Raw genomic sequence first — 16125 nt, forward strand, 5'->3', positions numbered from 1 at the left:
CAGTTCGGGACCCCCTACCCAAGATCCGCCGGTTTTGACACCCACATCCACCCTCTCCACCAACAAAGAAGAATTGAGTATCTGGTATGGGCACTCCCCTTGGCAACTGCCAAGCGTGGGGGAGTGCCCCGGTATCGTATCACCATCACTTTTATGTTTACCGTTTTTCTTAGTTCGATCCTTTTGGTAATATCTTGATCTAGTAGCATAAATTTTTTAGTATGATCTAGTTGTGAGTTTTGCTTTATGATCCTTCTATGTAATCGAGTCCATGAGCTATATATAATAAAGATTAGTGTTGAGTCAAGGGCTTGATTTTTTTGCCATAATCTTGAGTGAATAAAAGAAAAGAGAAAGAATAAAAAGAAAATAAAAGAGATCATATGGGTCTTATGAAGAGTAATGAGCTCACATAGAAAGAGTATGATGAATAAAAGCTGTTAGGAGTTGACAAACATAGTTTTGGTCATCGTTGCAATAAATAGGAAGTAATAAAGAAAGAGAGGTCTTCACATATAAATACACTATCTTGGACATCTTTTATGATTGTGAGCACTCATTAAAATATGACATGCTAAAGAGTTGACGTTGGACAAGGAATACAACATAATGGGTTATGTTTTCTTACATCTAAGATAAATTATATTGTCATGGATCATCCAATATGATTGAGCTTGCCTTCCCCCCTCATGCTAGCCAAATTATATGCACCAAGTAGAGAAACTACTTGTGCTTCCAAACACCCTTAAACCAGTTTTGCCATGAGAGTCCACCATACCTACATATGGATTGAGTAAGATCCCTCAAGTAAGTTGTCATCGGTGCAAGCAATAAAAATTGCCCTCTAAATATGTATGACTTATTAGTGTGGGAGAAAATAAGCTTTATACGATCGTGTGATACGGAAGAAATAAAAGCGACGGACTGCATAATAAAGGTCCATATCACAAGTGGCAATATAAAGTGACATTCTTTCGCATTAAGATTTTGTGCATCCAACCATAAAAGCGCATGACAACCTCTGCTTCCCTCTGCGAAGGGCCTATCTTTTACTTTTATCTCCTACCTTGCATAAGAGTCATGGTGATCTTCACCCTTCCTTTTTACATTTTATCTTTTGGCAAGCACAACATTTTGGAAAGATCCTGGTATATATGGCTAATTGGATGTGAGTTTTCATGAACTATTATTGTTGACATTACCCTTGAGGTAAAACGTTGGGAGGCAAAACTATAAGCCCCTATCTTTCTCTGTGTCTGATTAAAACTCCATACCCATAAGTATTGCATGAGTGTTAGCAATTGTGAAAGACTATATGATAGTTGAGTATGTGGACTTGCTGAAAAGCTCTTATATTGACTCTTTCCTATGTTATGATAAATTGCAATTGCTCCAATGACTGAGATTATATTTTGTTAGTTTTAAACGAAGTTTATGATTCATACTTGAAATTGTGATTGAATTGTTACTCTAGCATAAGAGATCATATGACAAGAATTATATAAGTTGCCGTTCTAAGAATGATCATATGTTCATATCCTATATCCATGTTAATACCCGTCTGATTATGAACATGAATATTCTTTGTGAGTAGTTACGTTTGTTCCTGAGGACATGGGAGAAGTCTTGCTATTAGTAGTCATGTGAATTTTGTATTCGTTCGATATTTTGATGAGATGTATGTTGTCTCTCCTCTAGTGGTTTTATGTGAACGTCGACTACATGACACTTCACCATTATTTGGGCCTAGAGGAAGGCATTGGGAAGTACTAAGTAGATGATGGATTGCTAGAGTGGCAGAAGCTTAAACCCTAGTTTATGCGTTGCTTTGTAAGGGGCTGATTTGGATCGACATGTTTCATGCTATGGTTAGGTTTACCTTAATACTTTTGTTGTAGTTGTAGATGCTTGCAATAGAGGTTAATCATAAGTGGGATGCTTGTCCAAGTAAGGACAGCACCCAAGCAACGGTCCACCCACATATCAGATTATCAAAGTACCGAACGCGAATCGTATGATCGTGATGAAACCTAGCTTGACGATAATTCCCATGTGTCCTCGGGAGCGCTTTTCTCTATATAAGAATTTGTCCAGGGTTGTCCTTTGCTACAAAAAGGATTGGGCCACCTTGCTGCACTTTATTTACTTTTGTTACTTGTTGCTCGTTACAAATTATCTTATCAAAAAACTATCTGTTACCTATAATTTCAGTGCTTGCAGAGAATATCTTGCTGAAAACTGCTTATCATTTCCTTCTACTCCTCGTTGGGTTCGATACTCTTACTTATCGAAAGGACTATGATAGATCCCCTATACTTGTGGGTCATCACCAGGCGAATATATCCCAATTCTCGCCCAGGAACTCTCGTAGAGCAGCGTCAACCGTCGGGTCTGGTTGTGCTCCGATGGATGTTGTTTTCTTGGGGTTCGTTAGATGGACTTGGAATTTGACAATTTCTTCTGCCGTTTTCACTGAGGTGGATTTGGGTCGTTTGTCTAGGACTACATCATCTTTGTCCACCGTGGAGCGCAGTGTCGTTAACTCTTCGGCCGTGAGGGCTTCAGATAATGCCTCAAGGGCCAGGGACACAGTTTTATTCTCGGCGCGGAGTGCTATGTCCGGATCACTAACTAGAGTGATTATACCGTTGGGCCCGGGCATCTTAAGCTTCATGTACCCGTAATGGGGTATTGCTTGAAAGCGCGTAAATGCATCTCGCCGTAAGAGGGCGTGATATCCGCTGTTGAAGGGGGCCACCTGGATGGTTATCTCTTCGGACCGATAGTTCTCCGGCGTGCCGAATACCACGTCGAGTGTGATTTTTCCCGCACACCATGCCTCCTGACTGGGAATGAGTCCTCAGAAGGTCATGCTACTTTGCTCGTTGCGGCTCTCACCAATTTCCATTTTTTGTATTGTATCCTCATAGATGAGGTTCAGTCCACTGCCGCCATCCATGAGAACCTTGCTGAGCTGAAAGCCATCCACAATTGGTCTGAGGACCAAGGCGGCTGGTGTTCGGACTGTCCTATGTTTTGGTTTGTCGCCAGCGTTAAAGGTTATCGCTGTGTCGTTCCAAGAGTTTATTGTTGCGATCTGGTAGACTTCGGCGAGTTCGCGGAGTGCTCTTTTGCACCTATTGTTTGAAGTGAATGTCTCAAAGACTATCAGGACTCTGGGTTTGTCATCTTCTGGAGGGTGTTGCTCTGGGGTGTCTTTGGTGAGGATGTCCTCGCCGTTTTTGTCTACCTACCGGAGTATCCAACATGCTCTAAGGATGTGGGTTGGTATGGTATCCAGTGTGGTGTGTATTTTGCATGGGACATCAAGCCATCCCTCCAGAATGGTTCTGCGCCACATAATGGGTTTGCATTTTTTGGCTATTGGTCTGGGCGCGTTATAGGGGTGCGTCCTTTTTGCCTGGACCAGTGGTTGAGTTGGGACCGATAGCCCCCATACTGTCTGATCTCTCCAGGCGCTCTCCATTGTGCTATACTTTTGTACAATAGTTGCCAAGTTGGCGAAGTGTAGTATAAGGCGGCGATTAATGGCGTTGAGGAGTCCTTCGTTCGTGCAATTGTTGCGGAATGCTGCTATTGCATCCTCATCGTGACAATCTTTGACCTTGTCCTTGACAAGGAGGAATCTGGTCCAAAAGTGGTGGACCGTTTCTAGGGGCTGCTGTTGGATGCTCGTGAGAGCGCTTATGTCTGGGTGGGTGGGTGTAGTTGGATCTGAACCCTGACCCGATCGATGATCTAGAGTCTGAGGTTTTTCTGGACTGAACAGTTCGGGCTCCGGAGTATCTTCTGATTTTTGAAGCCCGCCGTCCGACTCCAAGTTCAGAGGACGAGGCGTGTCTTTCTGCCGGTAGGTGTCCGGCTTCTCGAGGTCGGAGATCCGAACGTAATTCGTCCTCAGCATAGAGGAAGGGTTATCTTGCTCCTCGACTACCGCTATTTGGTGGGTGATCGGTGGAGAATTAATCTTTCTCTGGTCGGGTTTAAGCCCAATCCGATCATAGTCTATAGCGACTCCCAAGGCGGCGATGCGATCTAGGAGTTCGTTCAAAGGCGATAACTCCGTCGGATCTATCCATTTGGTGTATTCAGAATCAACACAGATGCATTTTTCGATGACTTGGGAGGTCATCCTCATCGGCTCAGAGGCCGAGCGGGCGATCATGGTAAAACGGCCCAGCCGGAGGGTTTGGCCCGAGGCCAGATCTCCTCATGAGATGATATTTTCCTTGACGATAAGTCGAGCCATCAACCTTTGCGACAACAGCACAGTGGAACTCTCAATGAAAGCACGAATATCGGTGTCAAAACCGGCGGATCTCGGGTAGGGGGTCCCGAACTATGCTTCTAAGGTTGATGGTAACAGGGGATCGGGGACACAAAGTTTTACCTAGGTTTGGGCCCTCTTGATGGAGGTAATACCCTACGCCCTGCTTGATTGATATTGAATAATATGAGTACTACAAGAGTTGATCTACCACGAGATCATAATGGCTAAACCCTAGAAGTCTAGCCTGTATGACTAAGGTATTGAGTATATCCTTTCCAGACTACACCCTCCAGTTTATATAGACACCGGGGGATCTAGGGTTACATAGAGCCGGTTACATAAGAGGGAATCTTCATAGTTGTTCGCAAGCTTACCTTCCACGTCAAGGAGAGTCTCATCCGGACACAGGTACAGTCTTCGGTCTTCATATCTTCATGGCCCATCAGTTTGGCCCATAGATAACAGGCCGGACGCCTGAGGACCCCTTAGTCCAGGACTTCCTCAGTGCCCCCTGGTCATGTATATAAAGGATGGAGGGAGGAGGAGGCCGGCCCTCATAGGGCGCGCCCAAAGTGTGGAGTCCTACTAGGACTCCCTAGTCCTAGTAGGATTCCACCTCCCACATGGAATAAGAAAAAGGGAAGGGAGAAGGAGAAGAAAGGAAGGGGGCGCCCCCTTTCCCTAGTCCAATTCGGACCAGTCAATGGGGAAGGGGTGCTGCCACCCTTGAGGCCTTTCTCTCCTTTCCCGTATGGCCCATTAAGGCCCAATACGAATTCCCATAACTCTCCGGTACTCCAAAAAATATCCGAATCACTCAGAACCTTTCCGATGTCTGAATATAGCCTCCCAGTATATCGATCTTTACGTCTTGACCATTTCAAGAATCCTCGTCATGTTCCCGGTCTCATCTGGGACTCCGACCAAACTTTGGCCATCAAATCACATAACTCATAATACAAATTGTCACATAACGTTAAGAGTGCGGACCCTACGGGTTCGAGAACTATGTAGACATGACCGAGACATGTCTCCAGTCAATAACCAATAGCGGAACCTGGATGCTCATATTGGCTCCCACATATTCTACGAAGATCTTTATTGGTCAAACCACATAAAAACATACATTGTTCCCTTTGTCATCGGTATGTTACTTGTCCGAGATTTGATCGTTGGTATCTCAATACCTAGTTCAATCTCGTTACCGGCAAGTCTCTTTACTCGTCCCGTAATGCATCATCCCGCAGCTAACTCATTAGTCAAATTGCTTGCAAGGCTTATAGTGATGTGCATTATCGAGAGGGCCCAGAGATACCTCTCCGATACTCGGAGTGACAAATCCTAATCTCGATCTATGCCAACCCAACAAACACCATCAGAGACACCTATAAAGCACCTTTATAATCACCCAGTTACATTGTGACGTTTGGTAGCACACAAAGTGTTCCTCCGGTATTCGGGAGTTGCATAATCTCATAGTCATAGGAACATGTATAAGTCATGAAGAAAGCAATAGCAATATACTAAATGATCAAGTGCTAAGCTAACGGAACGGGTCAAGTCAATCACATCATTCTCTAATGATGTGATCCCGTTAGTCAAATGACAACTCATGTCTATGGCTAGGAAACTTAACCATCTTTGATTCAACGAGCTAGTCAAATAGAGGCATACTAGTGACACTATGTTTTTCTATGTATTCACACATGTACTAAGTTTCCGGTTAATACAATTCTAGCATGAATAATAAACATTTATCATGATATAAGGAAATATAAATAACAACTTTATTATTGCCTCTAGGGAATATTTCCTTCACAAGGCACCCCAAGTAAATATTCAAGGAGACTCAAGCATCTAAGCTTGGGGATGCCCCGGAAGGCATCCCATCTTTCTTCAACAAGCATCGGTATGTTTTCGTCTTTGTTTCGTTCATGTGATATGTGCAAATCTTGGAGCGTCTTTTGCATTTAGTATTCACTTTTCTTTGATGCACCATGCAGGTATGAGATAGTCCATGGTTGATTTATAGAATGCTCTTTGCACTTCACTTATATCTTTTAAGTATGGCTTTATAGAATGCTTCATGTGCTTCGGTTATATCATTTGAAGTTTGGATTGCCTGTTTCTCTTCACATAGAAAACCGCCATTTGTAGAATGCTCATTTACTTCACTTATATTTGTTAGAGCATGGGCTTATATTTTGTAGAAAGAATAAAACTCTCTTCCTTCACCTATATCTATTTAGAGAGATGACAGGAATTGGTCATTCACATGGTTAGTCATTAAATCCTACATAAAACCTGTAGATCACTGTATATGATATGTTTGATTCCTTGAAATAGTTTTGCGATATAAAGATGGTGATATTAGAGTCATGCTATTGGGTAGTTGTGGATTGTAAAAATACTTGTGTTGAAGTTTGTGATTCTCGTAGCATGCATGTATGGTGAACCGTTATGTAACGAAGATGGAGCATGAGGTATTTATTGATTGTCTTCCTTATGAGTGGCGGTCGGGGACGAGCGATGGTCTTTTCCTACCAATCTATCCCCCTAGGAGCATGCGCATAGTACTTTGTTTCGATGACTAATAGAGTTTTGCAAGAAGTATGTGAGTTCTTTATGACTAATGTTGAGTCCATGGATTATACGCACTCTCACCCTTCCATCATTGCTAGCCTCTTCGGTACCGTGCATTGCCCTTTCTCACCTTGAGAGTTAGTGTAAACCTCACCGGTGCATCCAAACCCCGTGATATGATACGCTCTATCACACATAAGCCTCCTTATATCTTCCTCAAAATAGCCACCATACCTACCTATCATGGCATTTCCATAGCCATTCCAAGATATATTGCCATGCAACTTCCATCATCTTCATATACATGACTTGAGCATCATTGTCATATTGCTTTGCATGATCGTAAGATAGCTAGCATGATGTTTTCATGGCTTGTCCATTTTTTGATGTCATTGCTACGCTAGATCATTGCACATCCCGGTACACCGCCGGAGGCATTCATATAGAGTCATATCTTTGTTCTAGTATCGGGTTGTAATATTGAGTTGTAAGTAAATAAAAGTGTGATGATCATCATTATTCGAACATTGTCCCATGTGAGGTTATCAAAATAAAAGTGGCCAGAGAAGCCCCCCAAAAAAGAGAGAGAGGCCAAAGAAGCCTAAAAAAATAAAAAAATAAAAAATGAGAGAAAAGAGAGAAGGGACAATGTTACTATCCTTTTACCACACTTGTGCTTCAGAGTATCACCATGTTCTTCATATAGAGAGTCTCTTGAGTTATCACTTTCATATACTAGTGGGAATTTTCATTATAGAACTTGGCTTGAATATTCCGATGATGGGCTTCCTCAAATGCCCGAGGCCTTCATGAGCAAGCAAGTTGGATGCACACCCACTTAGTTTTTAGTTTGAGCTTTCATGAACTTATAGCTCTAGTGCATCCGTTGCATGGCAATCCCTACTCCTCGCATTGACATCAATTGATGGGCATCTCCATAGCCCGTTGATTAGCCGCATCGATGTGAGACTTTCTCCTTTTTGTCTTCTCCACGCAACCTCCGCCATCATATATTCCACCTATAGTGCCATGTCCATGGCTCACGCTCATGTATTGCATGAAAGTTGAAAAGGTTTGAGAACGTAAAAAGTATGAAACAATTGTTTGGCTTGTCATCAGGGTTGTGCATGATTTGAATATTTTGTGTGGTAAAGATGGAGCATAGCCAGACCATATGATTTTATAGGGATAACACTCTTTGGGCATGTTATTTTGAAAAGACATGATTGCTTTATTAGTATGCTTGAAGTATTATTGTCTTAATGTCAAATGATAGACTATTGCTTTGAACCACTCGTGTCTTAATATTCATGCCATGATTAGATTACATGATCAAGATTATGCTAGATAGCATTCCACATCAAAAATTATCTTTTTTATCATTTACCTACTCGAGGACGAGCATGAATTAAGCTTGGGGATGTTGATATGTCTCCATCGTATCTATTTTTTTGATTGTTCCATGCCAATATTCTACAACTTTTATGTACTTTTGGCAACTTGTTATACTATTTTTGGAACCAAGATATTGATCCAGTGCCCAGTGCCAGTTCCTGTTTGTTGCATGTTTTTTGTTTCGCAGAAAATCCATATCAAACAGAATCCAAACGGGATATAAACTGTTGGAGATTTTTTTGGAATATATGTGATTTTTTGGAAGAAGAATCGACGCGAGATGATGCCCGAGGGGGCCACAAGGCAGGGGGCGCGCCCCCGGGGGTCAGGCGTTCCCAGGCCCTCGTGGCCACCCCGTAAGGTGGTTGGTGCCCTTCTTCCACCGCAAGAAAGCCAATATCCGAATAGAAACCGTGTTAAAATTTCATCCCAATCAGAGTTACGGATCTCCGGGAATATAAGAAACGGTAAAAGACCAGATTCTGGAACGCAGAAATAGAGAGAGATAGAGAAACAGATCCAATCTCGGAAGGGCTCTCGCCCCTCCGCCGCCATGGAATCCATGGACCAGGGGGTAAACCCTTCTCCCATCTAGGGAGAAGGTCAAGGAAGAAGAAGAAGGGGGGCTCTCTCCCCCTCTCTCCCGGTGGCACTGGAATGCTGTCGGGGCCATCATCGTGACAACAATCTACACCAACACCTCCGTCATGTTCACCAACGTCTTCATCACCTTCCCTCATCTATCTATAGCGGTCCCCTCTCCCACAACCCGCTATACCCTCTACTTGAACATGGTGCTTTATGCTTCATATTATTATCCAATGATGTGTTGCCATCCTATGACGTCTGAGTAGATTTTCGTTGTCCTATCGGTAATTGGTTAATTGCTATGATTGGTTTAATTTGCTTGTGGTTATGATGCTCTCCTTTGGTGCCCATCATATGAGCGCGCACGTGGATCACACCATAGGGTTAGTTGTATGTTGATAGGACTATGTATTGGAGGGCAAGAGTGACAGAAGCTTCAACCTGGCATATAAATTGATGCATATGGGATTGATGGGGGACCAATATATATTAATGCTATGGTTGGGCTTTACCTTAATGAAGATTAGTAGTTGCGGATGCTTTCTAATAGTTCCAATCATAAGTGCATAGAATTCCAAGTCAGGGATGGCATGCTAGCAGTGGCCTCTCCCACATAAAACTTGCTATCGGTCTAGTAAAGTAGTCAATTGCTTAGGGACAATTTCACAACTCCTATCACCACTTTTCCACACTCGCTATACTAACTTTATTGCTTCTTTACCTAAACAGCCCTAGTTTTTATTTACGTGCTCTTTATATTCTTGTAAACCTATCCTGTTACACCTACAAAGTACTTCTAGTTTCATACTTGTTCTAGGTAAAGCGAATGTTAAGCATGCGGAGAGTTGTATCAGTGGTCGATAGAACTCGAGGGAATATTTGTTCTACCTTTAGCTCCTCGTTGGGTTCGACACTCTTAATTATCGAAAGATGCTACAATTGATCCCCTATACTTGTGGGTTATCACCAGGGGGCACCCCATAACACACAAGTTGATTGTTTAGCCATGTGCGGTGCCCCCGTCCACATATATCCACCTCGATCATGTCGTTGCAGTGCTTAGGCGAAGCCCTGCGATGGTAGCTTCATCATCACCGTCACCACGACGTCGTGCTGAAGAAACTCTCCCTTGACCTTAGCTGGATCAAGAGTTCGTGGGACGTCACCGAGCTGAACGTGTGCAGATCGCGGAGGTGTCGTACCTTCAGTGCTAGGATCGGTCGGATTGTGAAGACTTACGACTATATCAACTACATTGTCATAACGCTTCCTCTTACGGTCTATAAGGGTACGTAGACAACACTCTCCCCTCTCGTTGTTATGCATCACCTAGATGGATCTTGCGTGTGCATAGGAAAATTTTGAAATTACCGTGTTCCCCAACAGTGGCATCCGAGCCAGGTCTATCTGTAGATGTTATATGCACGAGTAGAACACAAAGGAGTTGTGGACGTGGGTATATACATATTGCTTTCCGTCACTAGTTGATTCTTGATTCAGTGGTATTGTTGGATAAAGCGGCTTAGACCGACATTACGTGTACGCTTACGCGAGAATGGTTCTACCGATGTGCTTTGCACACATGTGTCTAGTGGGTGTCTGTTTCTCCGACTTTAGTTGAATTGGATTCAATGAATAAGATTCTTTCTGAAGATCAAAAAGCAATCAGTATACCGTGTTGTGGTTTTTGATGCGTAGGTAAGAACGGATCTTGCTAAGCCCGTAGCAGCCACGTAAAACTTGCAACAACAAAGTAGAGGACGTCTAACTTGTTTTTGCAGCGCATGTTGTGATGTGATATGGTCAAGATGTGATGAGATATAAATTGTTGTATGAGATGATCATGTTTTGTTGAAGTTATTGGCAACTGGCAGGAGCCTTATGGTTGTCTCATTATTGCATAAGATGCAAGCTCCATGTAATTGCTTTACTTTATCGCTGTGCGATAGGAATAGTTGCAAAAGCAATAGTTGGCAAGACGACCATGTGACGACACATTGATAAAGATCAGGATGATGGAGATCATGGTGTCCTGCCGGTGATGATGGGGATCATGACGGTACTTTGGAGATGGAGATCAAAGGCACAAAATGATGATGGCCATATCATGTCACATATTTTGATTACATGTGATGTTTATCTTTTATGCTTCTTATTTTTCTTAGTACGGCGGTAGCATTATAAGATGATCTCTCACTAAATTTCAAGGTATAAGTGTTCTCCCTGAGTACGCACCGTTGCGATAGTTCGTTGTGCCAAGACACCACGTGATGATCGGGTGTGATAAGCTCTACGTTCACATACAATGGGTACAAGCTAGTTTTGCACACGCAGAATACTCAGGTTAAACTTGATGAGCCAAGCATATGCAGATATGGCCTCAGAACACTGAGACCGAAAGGTCGAGCGTGAATCGTATAGTAGATATGATCAACATAGTGATGTTCACCATTGAAAGCTAATCCATCTCACGTGATGATCGGACATGGTTTAGTTGATATGGATCACGTGATCACTTAGATGATTAGAGGGATGTCTATCTAAGTGGGATTTCATAAGTAATATGATTAATTGAACTTAAATTTATTATGAACTTAGTCTTGATAGTATTTGCATATCTATGTTGTAGATCAATTGCTCGCGTATAGCTTCCCCGTTTTATTTATGATATGTTCCTAGAGAAAACTATGTTGAAAGATGTTATCAGCAATGATGCAGACTAGATCTGATATGTGAGGATTATCGTCATTTCTGCACAGAAAAATTATGTCCTTGATGCACCGCTAGGCGATGTACCTATTGCATGAGCAGATGCAGACGTTATGAACGTTTGGCAAAGCTCAGTATGATGAGTACTTGATAGTTTAGTGTGCCATACTTTATGGAATAGAACCAGGACTTCAAAGACGTTTTGAATGCCACAGAGCATATAAGATGTTCCAAGAGCTGAAATTGGTATTTCAGACTCATGCCCGAGTCGATAGGCATGAGACCTCTGACAAGTACTTTGGCTACAAGATGGAGGAGAATAGCTCAACCAGTGAGCATGTGCTCACAATGTCTGAGTACTACAATCGCTTGAATCAAGTGGGAGTTAATCTTCCAGATAAGATAGTGATTGACAGAGTTCTCTAGTCACTATCGCCAAGTTATTGGAACTTCGTGATGAACTATAATATGTAAGGGAGGACGAAAATGATTCCCGAGCTCTTCGCGATGCTGAAATCGGCGAATGTAGAAATCAAGAATAGCATCAAGTGTTGATGGTTGACAAGACGAATAATTTCTAGTAAATGGGCAAGGGAAATAAAGGGAACTTCAAGAAGAATGGAAAGCAAGTTGCCACTCCCATGAAGAAGCCCAAATATAAGACCCAAGCCTAAAACTAAGTGCTTCTACTTCAAAGGAAATGATCACTGGAAGCGGAACTACCCCAAATACTTGGCGGATAAGAAGGATGGCAAAGTGAACAAAGGCATATTCGATATACATGTTATTGATGAGTACTTTACTAGTGTTTATAGCAACCCCTCAGTATTTGATACTGGTTCAGTTGCTAAGAGTAGTAACTCGAGACGGGAGTTGCAAAATAAACAGAGACTAGTTAAGGGCGAGGTGATGATATGAGTTGGAAGTGATTCCAAGGTTGATAAGATCACCATCGCACACTCCCTTTACCTTCGGGTTTAGTGTTGAACCTAAAATAAATGTTATTTCATGTTTGCGTTGAGCATAAATATGATTGGATCATGTTTATTGCAAGATGGTTATTCATTTAAGTCAAAGAATAATTGTTGTTCTATTTACATGAATAAAACCTTCTATGGTCATACACTCAATATAAATGGTTTATTGAATCTCGATCATAGTGATACACATATTCATAATATTGAAGCTAAAAGATGCAAAGTTAATAATGATAGTGCAACTTATATGTGACACTACCTGTAGCGATCTAACCTCAAACAGTCAAATCTCTGTGCATAAGTGTCATCCCTGGATTGGTAATGCTGACACACATAGTACTTCGAAGGATTTATAACAGAGTAGCAATCACATACTTATTACATCGATAGTCTCAAGAGAGAACTTAATATAATAATATGGCTTAAGGCCATCTAAACAAGATAACAGCGGAAGGCTTGGAAGATAAAGTGAGTTCATCAACTCCAACGGCATAGCTGAGTGCATGACAACGACCTATAGCACCTTACTCATCGTCTAAAAAGTCTTCAACATAATACGTTGCAGCCTGAAAACGGGACAACACATGGAATATGCTGGCAAAATAACACTATAGAGCACTGAACAGGTATAAGCTATAACTACATGCATATATGGCTGGGAGGCTCTACGGTTATAATGTTTTGCGAAAATCCAATTTTTCCCTACAATAAAGGAATATTTTTTAACTATCATGGTAGTTTATAAACATTGAGAAGGTTCCTCCAACTCAATCCCAATTAAGCAGTATTAAAAACCTAACAAAATTAATTTAGAGTGTTGAGATCCATATGATAATCCAAGAACTAGATACTCAAGATGTCCATAACCGGGGACACGGCTAATCATGATTAGTTTGTACACTCTGCAGAGGTTTGTGCACTTTTCCCCACAAGACTCGATCTCCTCCGTTGGTTTTCTCGCACTACATGGTGTTTGAGAAATGGATGACTGAGACACAGTCTTTCAGAAGCATTTACTTTTTACTCTGGGTAGACAGTTACACCTACTTTCCCCTAGATCTGCTAGCCTACCACTGAAAGAGGTCACGCAACATACTCAACTATGCCAGAGCCCATAATGGCTTGTGGCTGCACACAGAAGTTTCTAGCATGAATAATATTATGATCCCTTCGAGCCTAGGTGGCGAACCATAGGATGATCACACGGGTACTCCGGGATATCCTAGGATAACACTAGATTGTCCAGGTGCCCGCAACCAATCCACCCAGATGTGTATTTAAGTAGCCACCTTAAGTTAACCCTTAATTAACAATCTCACATCTGTCATGGATACACTCAAACCCAATCCACATGTACGAGTATAGCATAGCAGTATATGCATAACATAGAAGTAACTCCCAGGGTTTGATAATAAAAGGCAATAGGTTCTACCTCATCATCTACTTCCCAAAACCCACATGTTAAGAGATCCTACTCTTGCAATGTTTGAGGATTGGAACTAATGCATAAAAACACGGTATGAAAAGTATGATCAAAGTGTTACTTGCCTTGCTGACGGTCTACAAACCCTAGAGACTCGTAGTAGCACGCTTCGCACTTCGGGAATTCTATCGCAAACAAACAATAGCATACATAAGCACTCCAGCATAGATGCAAGGGTAAAACTCCAATAAGAAAGTCCAAACTGAAAGTTCAACTGAAGAGCTTCGATTTGCAAAAAGAACCAAGCGAAGAGCTACGAAAGTCAAACTACGATCAAAAGAATTTCAAATTCAAATCTGCTTGAAACCAAATTTTAAATTATCAAAAACCATGTTGAAGTTGATTTACTGGAAAGAGGGCTTCAAGAAGAAAATTTTGGCGTTGGTTTCAGTAGATTTGGACGAACGGTTAAAAAGTTGCGAGGGTTTGAAGATCAGGGGTTAATCTACGATAAAAATAATCACAGATAGGTTCCTGGCTGAAAATAAAATAAAAAGAAAAAGACTACGACGCGAACGTCGGCTAACAGAGGCAAACAAACGGATTCGTTCGTTAAAACAAACTAACGAACAAACGTTCGCAGATTAGATCTAAGCCGAGAAAAACTGAGAAAACCGATTGGTAAAAAAACCCAGAGTAGATCTAGGGTTTTAAAAAAACTGAACGGACCGGAACAAAAACCCGGCAGGCGGCGGCTCCGGCGAGGCGGCTCGGCGTCGGCGCGGGGCGGCGATACTTATAGGCGGTCGGGGGGGGCGACTTGGGGAGGGTGTTGGGTGGTGTGGCGGGGCGAGCTCGGACTCCCTCAGGAGTCCGGTGACGGCACGGCGTCGCGCGGCGGGAAGGCGACGGCAGCTGGGCTTCGGCCTGGCTCGGCCCACAACTTTTTTTTTAAATAAATCCCGCCGAAAGAAAAATCCTAAATAAATAAAAAAATTCTAAAAATGCCAAAAACAATTTTCACCGTCTAAATAAAATATTTAGAATAAAGTAAACATTTTTCTGGCCTAAAAATACAATTACGAAAAATGCATAATTTTCTAATTAAAATAAAATATCAATAAAATCCCAAATAAAATGTTTATTTGATTTTAACAGTTTTCCTCCAATATTTATTTTATTTTGGAGAATTCATTTTATCTCCTCTTATTTATTTTGATATTGGAAATATTTCGGAGAGAAAATATTAAAACCAAAATTATCCTCTTTTCAAATTTGAGAAAAATTAAAATATGAAAATAGTGAAATCCCCAACTCTCTTCATGGGTCCTTGAGTTGCTTAGGATTACTAGGATCGCAAACAAGCTGCAAATAAAATATGATATGCATATGATGACCTATGTATAACATTCTAAATTGAAAATTTGGGATGTTACACTGCCATTTAAGTCATATTGGTGTAAAGTGCATGAAGAAATTCCATGATGATGGACTTTTAGAATCACTTGAGTATGAATCACTTGATGCTTGCGAACCATGCCTCATGGGCAAGATGACTAAGACTCTGTTCTCCGGAACAATGGAGTGAGCAACAGACTCGTTGGAAATAATGCATACTGATGTGTGCGGTCCAATGAGTATTGAGGCTCGCGGGGGGTATCGTTATTTTCCGACCTTCACAGATGATTTGAGTAGATATGGGTATATCTACTTGATGAAACATAAGTCTGAAACATTTGAAAAGTTCAAAGAATTTCAGAGTGAAGTGGAAAATCATCGTAATAGGAAAAATAAAGTTTCTACGATCTGATCACGGAAACAAATATTTGAGTTACAAGTTTGGTCTTCATTTGAAACAATGTGGAATAGTTTCACAACTCACGCCACCTGGAACACCACAATGTAACGGTGTGTCCGAACATCATAACCGTACTTTATTAGATATGTGCAATCTATGATGTCTCTTACCGAATTACCACTATTGTTTTTGGGGTTATGCTTTAGAGACAGCTACATTCACGTTAAATAGGGCACCGTCTAAAAGAATCTGTTGATACGACACCGTGTGAACTGTGGTTTAGAAAGAAACCTAAGCTGTCGTTGCTTTAAAGTTTGGGGTTGCGATGCTTATGTGAAAAAGTTTCAAATTGATAAGCTCA

The sequence above is a fragment of the Triticum dicoccoides genome, chromosome 6A (genome assembly GCF_002162155.2).
Source record: "Triticum dicoccoides isolate Atlit2015 ecotype Zavitan chromosome 6A, WEW_v2.0, whole genome shotgun sequence".
Lineage (NCBI taxonomy): Eukaryota > Viridiplantae > Streptophyta > Magnoliopsida > Poales > Poaceae > Triticum > Triticum dicoccoides.